General features: G+C 38.3%; 1 pseudogene; it reads right to left on the reverse strand.

Annotated features, from left to right (window-relative positions):
• The window catches only part of LOC127639573 (low-density lipoprotein receptor-related protein 1B-like), a 281,174-nt pseudogene that overhangs the window by 109,501 nt on the left and 158,609 nt on the right, over positions 1-13,064 (reverse strand).

The raw sequence follows: 13,064 nt of genomic DNA on the forward strand, positions 1-13,064 counted from the left end.
ACCTGGTAGTCTATGGAGATGCCATTAGGCCTGGCTAGTCCGGTGCTAACAAGCACAGATTGGTCAGAACCATCCAAACGAGACCTGGATATAGTTGGGCTCTGGCCCCATTCCGTCCAGAAGAGAAACCTGCATCAGCCCAAACAAAATACTCATAAGTTGTCTTCCTAAGGAACTTATTTGTCTTATGTCTGTCTGATATATCTTCACTTACAGTAAAAACAACCACAATGCTGACACGGTTACAAGTTGTTTGTGCTAAAGGCTTCTTAAGATATACATATAATCATAATGCACAAATGTGAACTCTCTTATCATTCAAGAGTCCTTAAACTCTTAAAAAGACTCTAATAATATGCATTATTAAAGATGAACTTAGATGAAATCCCAATTGATTGTGAGTCAGATTTCTCATTACATTGACAAATTGTAATAAATGTACAAAATGGCAAATTCATAAGAAATCCTTGGCTATGACTCCCATATAATAAATACACAAAACAATGGACAATGATGTGATGATTTTTCCTAAGTTCGACCCCAAGCTCAAACTCAAACCAAATCTAACCATAAAATCAAACCCCTTACCCAAAATAAATCATGATTGTAATAGTAAAAAAAAAAAAAACTCTAGTGGACTACGAAAGAAAGAGAAACATTGGGGCTTTAAAAGAGTGTTCTTAAGTATGTTCCTAGGTTTAACCCCTAACCAAAACCCCAAACCTAATCTTAAACCTAAAGCCTGAAGTAAACTTCGGTCAAACGAGAATACGCCTGATTTATTGGCACTAATTAGTTGGTCCACAAGGTGAGCCACTGTTGTCACAAAGAAGCGATGGAAGATGTAATCACTGCTTAACAACAGTAAACGAAGGTAAAACATCAACAGTGGATGTGCACATCAAGAGTGCATGTGTTGGGAGGCCAAGATATCGCAGCGATTGTATAAATCCAGTTTGAAGGAATATAAAGACATCTTTATGGGTCTAAACTCCTGAAGAGAAATAGTCCGGCATCTCATAACAGTTGTAGCACCCATGCACCAACCGCCTGTGTATGCGCGTAGTCAAGGAGTAAATTTTGACACTGTGCGAATATGCTGAGCGTTCGTGTTAAAATCGAAGTACTGTATACTTAGGACATAATCCAAAATATGAAGTCTAGCCCCTTGCCTAAATGCTAAAAATAACCATGATTTTATGTACCACGGATGAAAGAAAACATTGGGATTTGGAACCAGACGAGGGAATACAAATCGTACCTTTCGTATGAGCCATGTCAAATGATATCTTATGATTTCGCCACTTTGTAGGTATAATAACAATTTGTCATAAGACTATGTTGCACTGGAGGGAAGATGTTAAAAAAAGAGGAGTTGGAGATGTCAGCAAAAAGGAAAATTGTTTGTTTGATTAAAGATTACAAAGGGAAAAAAAATGTCATCCATGGAATAAAGTGCACAAAAAATATATATAATTAAATTGTCACAACAAAACCTGGAATGTGTCTTAAAAAGGTAAATACCATTGATTTTGTAAACCCCTTTACAACAGGGAACTCATCATTAATGCCACTCATTGCAAATCAGTTTGAAAATGTGACTCAAGTCTAACAATTTTTTTACAAAATGACCAAATTTCATTGACCTATTTAGGAGTATGATACTGTACGGAAATAGTACAGGATCCAAAATATTGTAGATCTGAAATATGTTTAAATAAGTTTCATTGTTTACCCTCCACCTTTTCTACTAATAACCAGTATAAAGCTGCATATAAAGAAACTCATTGTGAACATAAATTCAAGATTACAATGGCATTCTCAAATTAGAACACATTGCAAAAGAAATTATAAGGAAATTAATCTGCAGTTCATAAGTTTTGAGGTGCTAATTGTAGACTTTAACAGTTCTCTAGATGATCATAGGTTATTCATTTAAACACTATTGCTGCACTTGAAGCTTAGTATTAGAGTAAATGAGAAACCCAGTACAATATACTGTAGGGTGCATACTGTTTTAAGAGCTGAAACATAAAAAGCTGATACACACCCTTTCACCGGGTGTACCGCAATGGCCCTGGGTTGATCAAGTCCCTCGGATTTTACCACGGCACGGTACATACCATTCAGTCGAGCTACTTCAATGAGGTTTAAGCCATGGTCCGTCCAGTATAAATTACCTTTGGATGCAAAGCAACAAAGACCCTGAACCAACAGAGAAACAATAAGCCTGACAAAATCAAGGCTACTTGGGAAAATATAAAAATGGCTAAATAAAGGAGAAGCAAGAGAAACTTTCGGACCTGCGATCCAGTCCACTGCAAGTCCTTCAACACGTCCAAGACCACTTGTTACAATGTCCTCTCGCCAGGTCTGATCACGACTGGATCTCGAAATTTTGTTTGAACCCAAGTCTGTCCAGTACAACGTGTCATTTCCTATAAAACACAAGATTTGCAATTACAAAAAAGGCACGTTTTTACAAATGCAATGCAAGTTCTGCAGAGAACTGATCCTCCAACTGTGTGAACTAAACACCTGATGGGAAATGACTTGCTAAAACTTATGGCTCATTGGCATGGAGTAACTGTGGAATATTTTATTTGCAGATGCTATTTGCACCCTGGTGCAAAACATGGTATATGCTGTTTACACCCCAGTGCAAACAGTGCCAGATATTATTTGCACTTCAACACCAGTGCAAATTAAGGTTGATACTAATTGTACTAAGGTTGATACAAATAGTTTCAGATACTATTTGCACCCATATTTAAATACTAACATACAGTATGGGCATCACTGCAGTGTGTTTATTGTGTTTATTTGGAGTCCCACAGACAAACTACATTAACACCTACCCCTAAACCTAATCTTAACCTTACCTTAGAAACCCTTGGTTTTACTACAGCAACCATTGTTTCAAACCCTTCTCTGCATTCCCCGTCATTCACTGTGACCAAATCACCGTGATGAAATCAACATTTATATTCATTTTTATCTATTAGGAAATATTAAGAGTGGAAACAGGAAATCGGATAGGGAAAAAAGCGTGGATTTGAACCGTGGTCGCTAGGACAACAGTAACAGCGACATCTATTGGTTAATTTTCTCTGTGGTTTCACCAGGCTATTATGGTGCATATAGCTGCACTGTGTGGCAGATGCTATTTACACCGGGCTGAAAATAGACACTTTTTTCTCTCTCTAAAATGTTAAGACTGCACTCATCCAAAATCAAATCCCTTTCTTGGTGTAAAAAAAAAAAAAAAAAAGGAAAAAACAGCCAGCTATTTTCTTTAAATGTATACAAGGAAAAAAGTTAAAAAAAAAAACCTAGAGTAAACAAGGTCCCAGAAATGACTTTTTTATTTATTTATTTTTTTTGTCATGCCATATTCATTCTTGATGCAAGCTTCAATTACTGTACGAAAAATATCTACTTTTACTCTGCGAAATGGCTTTGGCCTTATGCTTTTATTTGCTCACCTCTTTTCTACGGTTTATCAGTCTGTCTCTTCTAAAAACAATAGCGGCTAAAACAGTACTTGTGATTGCTCTGGCTTCCATGGCCGTCCCCTTTCAAAATTGCTATTCATGAAAATTGGTTTGACTCGGCCGCACTAACATTATGTACAGCTTCATACTCCTGGCTCCTCGGCCACCCAAAAAAATCACTATATACTGCAACACAATGCCAATTCTTGCTCTATTATAAAAATGCAGAGCTACATACTGTATATCGCTGATGCAAACAGTGGCATATCTGTCTCAGTATGGAGACAGCTGTCCAATTACAACTCAGAATACATCTATCTGAATTACTGAGAGCAGACACCAAGCAAATGAAAGTTATTTTGCTTTCCTCATGTCAAGAGGTGACATGTTGTCATACACATGGTCGAAAAATTGCTTTAATTTCAAAGACCAGTTCCAAAATAATAGAACATATTCCTAAATAATGGTGTACATTGCAAATCGTATAATCTACCATTTATAATTCAAAGGTGTAGAAAATTTTTAATTTTAGAAGAATCCTAATATCATACATCATTTTACCTATGATTATAAAATTTCATTAAACAAATAAAACAAAAATAAAATAAATGTAATGTGAGCATGGCTTAAACCAGAAAGGCATCAAAACACATTTTAAAATGTAACTCCTACATTTAGGTTATAGCTTCTGTATATAAAGTATGCCTCGGATAGGCCTATTTAAATATAATTATTATTTAATTATATTATTTATATATTTGTTATTTTTACTCACCAGATGAATCTGAATATGTAGGCTACATAAACTGTGGAATAGGTTGTTAATTGTGCTTTCTGCTTTTATTTCGGACTATAATATCTGCTGAAACAGAATTTTCATTTATTGTCTGTGCAGTGTTCATGTATATCAAAGTTATTCTGGAGGCATGAAGCAATTGTAAAATTTAAAGCACACATTTTGAAATGAATATTAAATACAAATATTAATATTAAAAGAAATGAGTATAAATTAATATAGCCTAAAATCTGAAAGCACCATAAATCTCTATCAGAACTCACTCTAGGCTTATTTTGTGTTCACATATTTTTGTGGAGGAAATAATTAGTTAGTTAAATTACATATGCAGATTTAGTGAAATGCAGTGGAATACATTGCAAGATCGAGCCTTTATATATTTCTAGAATTTATTTTGCATATTTATATATATATATATATATATATATATATATTTTTTTTGCAATCCTCCGAGACAGGAATACTCTGAATAGATTTAACTCTATGAAGTATTTAACCCTCTCTGGAGCGTTTAAACATTTTTGGAATGAAGGATTAACCAGATAATTACCTTAATCGGTAATGTGGATATAAATGTGATCAACTTACAGTTGAGCTCTGCTATAAAATCATCACTTCTCTGTTCAGGAATTCAACAGCGTTCAGATTGGTTTGTAAATCCTTACATGTGAATTGTGTGAAACATTTGGAGTTAATATACTACAGATCAGACGGTTGAAACAGGCATTTCAAGAAGTGGAAAATGTGTATGATATAGTTAATACTCTTGAGTTTTGACAAGCTTAGATTTCTAAGAGGAGTCGCGAATGCGGCCATCCGATCTGAACTTGAAATCACATTGTGCGCATTTTTATTCATAGGTTTAAACTGTAGTAATTTTGGCTTCACAGACTCATAATTGCTTTGTAATGTTCGATATGTTTATTTAAAACACCTGTGCTTATTGAATAATCATTCTTCCAAATATTTTTTCTAATATTCAAATGAATTCGTTATTCATTTTGAAGTAATTATTTGTTCCTTTCAGAAAAAGGTATTCAGCTTCAGGCACATCCCTAGTGCACATATAGTCACACACGCATGGGGAAAAGTAATTTGAAATCAAATATAAATCACACCTTTTAAATATAAAATCAGAATGAGCTTTATTACCATGTGTTCTCACATACACAAGGATTTTAGTTTGGGTGACAGGAGAAACAAGTGCACACAGAGCATTACAGTGAGACAGAATATAAAAGAAGGTAGGAGTATAAATAGACACAAATAATAGCACATACAACAGAATGGCATATGTATATGTATAAGGTAGGGGTTTGTAAAGTTATTGAATTAAATATGTGAATTTACTATACATATGTAGTTACATTATTGCACTATGGAGGAGTCCTGAGGCCATTTCATTGTTCATGTGGAAAATGGCCTGAGGGTAAAAACTGTTTCTCCTGAAGTCCACTATCATTTCTACTGTTCTGAGTGTGTTGAGCTCAAGGTTGTTGTAACCACACCAGACAGCCAGCCGATCAACCTCCCATCTGTATGCAGACTCGTCACTGTCGCGAATGAGGCAGATGACTGTGGTGACATCTGCAAACTTCAGGAGCTTTACAATGGGGTCCTTTGCTGTGCAGTCATTAGTGTACAGGGAGAAGAGCAGTGGAGAGAGAGAACACATTCCTGAGGAGCGCAATTGCTAATAGTGAGGGTCCCAAATGTGAGTTTCCCCAGTCTCAATAGCTGCTGCTCATTTGTCAGAAAGTAGGTGATCCATTAACAGATTGGGGTGGGCACGGAGAGCTGGGTCATTTTGGTTGAGAGAAGATCAGGCATGATGGTATTGAAGGCTGAACTGAAGTCAACAAATAGGATCCATGCATAAGTCCAAGGTCTATCGAGGTGTTGCAGGATTTAATACAGTCCCATATTGACAGCATCATCCACAGACCTGTTTGTTTGGTAAGCAAACTGAATGGGGTCAAGCAGAGGTCCAGTGATGTCTTCAGGTAGGTCAAAACCAGTCTCTCAAACAACTTCATGACCACAGAAAGTTTTGTTTCTGAAATACCCAGCACACATCCTCCTCACAGATCATAAGTGCAAATTGAGAAGCAGGAGAGGAGAGGAGAGGAAGGGGTTCCAGGAGGTGTTGGTGTGTGTGTGAAATGAAGATCAGAGTGAGGGAGGGGTGTGAGATTGGGATTTTCAAACCTGCAGTAAAACACATTCAGTTCATAAGCAATTAGTTGACTCTCTACAGAGCGAGGGGGAGGTGTCTTGTACTTGGTGATGCTTTTCAGGCCTTTCCACACAGATGCAGGATTTTTGGCTGAAAACAGCTTTTCAGCATTTCAGAGTAGCTTCTTTTAGTCACTCTGATATCCTTAGTCAGTGTGTTCCTGGCCTGGTTGTACAATATTTTATCCCCACTTCTGTAAGCATCCTCTTTTGCATTACAAAGCTGTCTGAGTTTTCCTGAAAACCATGGTTTATACTTATTGAATGATAAAAATGTCCTAGTAGAGATATATCCTCACAGAAACTGATATATGATGTCACAGTATCTGTGGGTTCGTCCAGGTCTGTGGCTGCAGCTTCAAAAACACTCCAATCAGTGCAGTCAAAGCAGGCTTGTAGTTCCAGCTCTGCTTCATTGATCCATCTGTTTACAGTCCTTACTACAGGCTTAGCTGATTCTGGTTTCTGCTTGTAGATCGGGAGAAGATAAATAAGACAGTGATCAGAGAGTCCTAAATCTGCACGTGGGACAGAGCGATATGCATCCTTTACAGTGATGTAACAATGATCCAGTATATTTCTGTCTCTGGAGGGCCAGATGATTTGTAGTTTGGCAGTTCACTGGTGAGGTTAGCTCTATTGAACTCCCAGAATAAAAATGACTGACTCTGGCTGTTGTTGCTCCCCGTCTGTGTATAATAATATGATCAGCCAGCTGTTGGAACGCTGCGTTCTCGCATGCTTGTGGTTGGATATAAACACTCACCAGAATGAACGAGGAAAACACCCGCGGTGAGTAGAAAGGCTTACAGTTGATGAAGAGTGCTTCTAAATTAGGACAGTGCATCTTCTTCAATGCTGTTACATCTGTACACCAACTTTTGTTTATGTAAAAGCATGTTCCACCCCTTCTCGCTTTCCCCAATGAATCCGCAACGCGATCCACTCTGAACAGCTGGAAGCACGGCAGATGAAACGTGCTGTCCAGGGTGGCTTCATTCAGCCAGGTTTCCATGAAACACAGAGCAGCGGAGTTAGAAAACTCCTTATTTGTTTGAGTGAGCAGAAGCATTTCATTAATTTTATTGGCAAGGGAGCAGACATTCGCCAGATGAATACTCGGCAGTCCTAAAGCTGCATTAATGAAGCTTCACAAGCCCGCCGGCTCGCTTCCCTCACGTGCGTCTTTTGGATCGCTTGTAGAGCACCACTGCACCTCCAACTAAGATGTCGAATAAAACGTCCAAATAATCAAACACCGGCAAAAAATTATCAGGCATGCTCTACCGAACATTCAGCAGTTCATCCCTGGTGACACTGATCAGGAATGAGTGAAAAAAATACATTGCAAACAAACAAAGTAAACTCGTTTTTGTTTTTTTGCATATAGCACAGGAACTGAAGATCAGATTTATATTGGTTTAGGGGAGACACACTGATGTGGCCAAGTGTAAATAGAATGTGCTTATTAAATAGCAATCCGATCATTAAAAACACATGAAGTGACCAGTGCAAATACCCCTTATGGGATAATATTCTGTTAAACGGCATCAAAGAAACTAAACAAAAGTGCATTTACCGGCATTGTAGTCCAGACCCACAGCAAAGAGAGTGCCAGTTAGAGGCATCAAAACTTCAGAGTTGTCACTGGGATCAATAGATAGTCCTCTTATACCTTCATTAACAGAGTACATCAGGAAAGACTGAACACCTGCAAAAAAGTAAACCAGCAAATAGGTCTTAAAAATTAAACCTAAATTGTTGGAAATAAGGAGCAAACTTTAGGTACTCATGTGCTTAGCTAACAGTAGTACCTTCACAGGTGGACCGGTCGGGCCGAAGGTTGTAGCCCATAGTACAAGAGCACATCCGAGTATTTTCAGAGGTGGGCAAGCAAAGCTGGGAACAACCACCATTGTTGGGCACACACAGATTCCGACCTAAACAGAGAATCAAACCGCTTAAACACACACATTAACACCTCATTAATTCCTAAAATAATCTTAAAAGATGCTTTACGTGCTTGAGGGCGAGGGAATGTGTACGTCCTGAAATCAAATTCAGTAACAGGTTACAAATTAGTAATATTGATAACTGAGTTATTTCAAACTTGACTAGATAGTGGGTTGAATAAACAGTCGACTAATTAGTCTTAAGAAAGCTGGTTCAGCTGATGATTTTTTAGGGGGCATATATGCAAAAAACATTCTCGTGTTCAAAAACAGCTACGTAATAGATCTGAATTCAGTGGTCTTGAGGTGCGTTTTAAATAGTTAGACTATTTTTACATTGACAAGCCATCTTAATAACACAATACTTATAGTAGGACACTCAAAAAATAGCATTAATTTAATTTTATTCAATAATTTCTGAATATGTATGCCTGAATTTAAAGATGCAACATTTTAAGATACATAACTACGAAATGGAACAGAAAGAAGGGGTCTCAAGGAGCATTTTTAAAAGTTGGACTATTTGTAAATTGGCATGGCATCTTAAAAATGCAACACTTGGGATGGGACGCAAAACAAAAAAGAAAGAGCGCAAAACACAACACAATAGACAAATAAGTTTGTCTGCATGTGTAAGGCTGAAGCGGCAGAGCTTAAAAGCAGAAGGATTTAAAGTTAAAAACGAGACGTTGTGTTGAATTAAGTGACACAAGGGGTCTTCCTGGGACGCCAAACGTACCTCTGAACCTGAGAAAAGGCCAATGTCAAGTTGGCAGACAGAATTTGGGTATAAAGGTATAAAGGGAAGCGGGGCAGCGAGTGCCAGTCAGGATTTTGCACTGAGGAGCCAAAAATAAGGTACGGCCGTTTAGTGGTAGGTCTATTGCTGTGGCAGGAGGAACACAACGTCTCGTTCCTTCCCTCGGGGAATGGAGGTTACAACAGTAACCATGACGTTCCCCTTCTGTCACTCACTCGACGTTGTGTCGAATAAAGTGACACAAGCGGTCCCATATAAAAACGGCACGCACTGAACATGTTACGTGACCTGTCGAGACAGGTGCAAGCAGGCTACTGCATGCTAGCCGAGGTACCAGTCGTCAAGCCGCGAATGCTCTTTGGAGGACGGAGGGTTCCAGTCCAAGCCCACGCCACGGCAGCCCAGGAAAGCATGTCGGCCATCTGCACGTCCACCTCAGACTGGGCAGACTGGCCCGAAGGCGGCAGCCCAGTCGAGTCTTCTGCATCAGATGCCTAGACGCTCTCCGATGCAGCGGCGATTCTCGCAATGGGTACATGAGCCATCCACGAACGCCGCCTCAGTGTGATCGCTGCCCAGGCTCATGTGGCAGCGTCTGTGGCCGACGGTTTTGGAGAGAAAACGACTGCATCAAAGAACAACACAGGGGCGGAAAGGCATCTTGAAAAGACGCGTCCTGAAAAGGATGTTCAACGCCGCTGTGTATTGCTCTTTTGTGAGTGGAAAACTCAAACTCTTTTAGAGAAATCAAACACTTTTAGGAGGAGAACACTCTTTTAACAGTGAAAAGCGATGTCGAAGCGCCCAGGGGCGTAGACAGCACAGCGTGCAGAGAGAGAGAACTCCAGCTGGAAATGTGCCGTAGATCCAACAGCAATGCATCTCACTGACAGAGGTGAGTGAAACAGTGATGAACTTCAGCTTGCTGTTGCACAACACTCGCTGCCCCGCTTCCCTTTATACCCGTATGTCCGGGGCGGGGCATGCAAATTCTGTCTCCCAACTTGACATTGGCCTTTTCTCAGGTTCAGAGGTACATTTGGCATCCCAGGAAGACCCCTTGTGTCACTTCATTTGACACAACGTTGAGTGACGTCGAGTGACGAGTCATCTAAAAATCATAATTTGTGTTCTGCATAAGAAAGAAAGTCACACACTGGGATGGCATGAGGGTGAGTAAATGATGAGAGAATTTTCATTTTTGGGTGAATTATGCCTTTAAGGATGCAACATTTTAAGCTATGAAACAACTGTCTAATGAGTCAGAATGCAAGGATCTCAAGATTTGTTTTTAAAAGTTGGACTATATTTTTAAGTGACACAACGTCTAAAAAACTTGTGGTAGAATCCTCAAAAACAGCACAAAGCACGGCGCAAACGCTAAAGATGTCCATCTGCAGGTGAACAGCAGTTGCAGTACTGCTTTAAAGAGATAAATATAAAGACACAACATTTTAATATATGTATTTCCAGTTGTACTATTTTAACTTAACCTGCAGTCTTAAAAAACACAACACTTTGGTTGGAACACTAAAAAACAGAGCAAAATGCAACACAACAGCCAAAGATGTCTGAATGTTTATGGCTTTTGCGGCAGTGCTTTTTTAAATGGGATGAATTTAAAGACGCAACATCTCAGAAATTGCTTTACAGAGCAAACTATACAGCTATAGCACATTGCGAAGTCAGCGCAGTAATTAAAATGGCACAAAAAAAAAAGAAAATATGAAGAAAAATCTAAATAAAATCACTAATCAACTTCTCAGTTGTTGGAGGACTAGTTGACCATTGTGACCTATCCCTATTATCCCTAACACACTGACTGGAAGGAAAAAAAAACATTTGTGGCTTGATTTTGTTCCTTGGACACCTCGCAAGAGACACCCTAGTTCGCTCATTTGAAGTGCCGTAATGAGACGTGCCTCTGCTCCCATGAGATCCGTGTCAGAGAGATAAATGAAGGAGCTAATTGGTATGAGGAGATCTGAGGAGGAAGCAAAAAGATTTACCTTGAAGAGCCCCTAATTGCCATTTTTTTATCCTAATAAAGCATTTAAAGGATCAAGCACTCCTTCGCTAATAGACCTGTCAGTGATATAAATGTCTCTCACCATAATTCATATAGAACGAAGAGCATTGACAGTGTTTATCAAGGAATCATGACCATTATGAAACACACTTGGTTGTGAGCAGCATAACCTTGAAGAAATGATGTTGAGCTAAGTATTGGCTCTTATCTTTTTGTATGGATGTATTTGGTTATGGGAGTTTTTCCAGGCCCAGAAAAATAATTGTCATTAATAATAATTCAAGTCACGCAATTCTCACAAATTTAAGTCTCACAGAATATACAGTATGTATGTGGTGTGGAAACCTTGGGTTTTTCTGTTTTTTGTTGGTGTTTGTGTGCTACCAAACATAAACTTTGTCTGCTTCAAAGAGAAAATCAGATTTGATCCTAATTACTCTTGTGAAGTTGTTGAGTCTGGATTTTATTGAAGACAAAACACTCAGTGAGGTGTTTTTATGTTACCTTTCTGACTGTCTTTGTCATACACTTTGATGTGGACCACACTAGTGGTCTTATTCCGAAGAACCGTCAGGTTTTTTCCGTCCCACTTGTTAACCGTCCCAAGCTGAGCGAGAACATCATCGGCCCACCACAGTTTCCCACCTAGAGGTAATAATCAAAAACACTGCTTTCATTTTGCTACTAAAAAACAGTTGACCAATAACATGGACATAAACTTTAACTTTGAAAAAAACAAGATTTAAAGTAAAAAAAAAAGGAAGCTCGCTTCAGTGGTGGATTCATTTATTACATTTAGATAAAAGATTCCAAAGGCAATTTGTTTTGTTTCTTCATGTACAAGTACATGCTATGATTACACAGATATCATTTTTCACAATTAGATCAATAACATGTATTAAGAAAGTAAAAAGGGTGTCACAAATGAAAGCAAAACATGTTTTTGAGCTGTTAATGTATAAGAACACTGACAAAGGTTGTCCGAGGTGATTTCACACATGGCATTTTTTACTTTAAGCCCCAGAAAACTCAATTTGTGTAGGGCGGTCACACTACACTTCATGCTCCTTTCACTCCCATTCAAACACATCCAAACACGGGAGGCCGGAAATACAAGCTCATGCGAAGACATTTTGTACGACACTGCGACCCAAAGTTCAAGATTGGTGAAATCTTGAACCGTGAATTTGTAAGACGAGAGGACGCAAGACTAATAGAAGATCGAAATGTAACATGATGACCTCTTGGCGCAATACAAATAATAAATATCTTAAATTTGTGTGTTTTATTGTTGCAGGAAAGTGAATAGACAATATATATATATATATTTTTTTTTATTTAATAGTATTTGTTATGTGATGTATTATTTACTTACACCAAAAGCCATCCCGGGTGACATTATATACAGGTTCGTTGCATTGTCCGAAAAAATAAAGAAAAACAACTGTGTGCTGAAAGCCTAGTGTAACCACCCCTTTAAAATCTCTACAGGGTCACTCTTTTCTTTTTTTTGCCAAGATTTTCACTATTTCTAATCACCATTTTACTTGTATAAGTTTACTTAGTCTTGTAGTGTGAAAAGTGAATTCTAAAAATTAAAAAAATGCCATGTAGTCTTTCAATTTATACATCAATCTACAGTAGCTGTATACAAATAAATGTTAAAAGAAGTACAAATTCTCACACTGCAGAACAGGTGTTGTGCCAACTGCAACATGGGAGGTCTCATACTTGTCAAAAGACCTTTATGAAACCAATCCAGGATGCATCCAAATTGCTTTACTGTTCTGTCTTTATC

The sequence above is a fragment of the Xyrauchen texanus genome, chromosome 48 (assembly GCF_025860055.1).
Source record: "Xyrauchen texanus isolate HMW12.3.18 chromosome 48, RBS_HiC_50CHRs, whole genome shotgun sequence".
NCBI lineage: Eukaryota > Metazoa > Chordata > Actinopteri > Cypriniformes > Catostomidae > Xyrauchen > Xyrauchen texanus.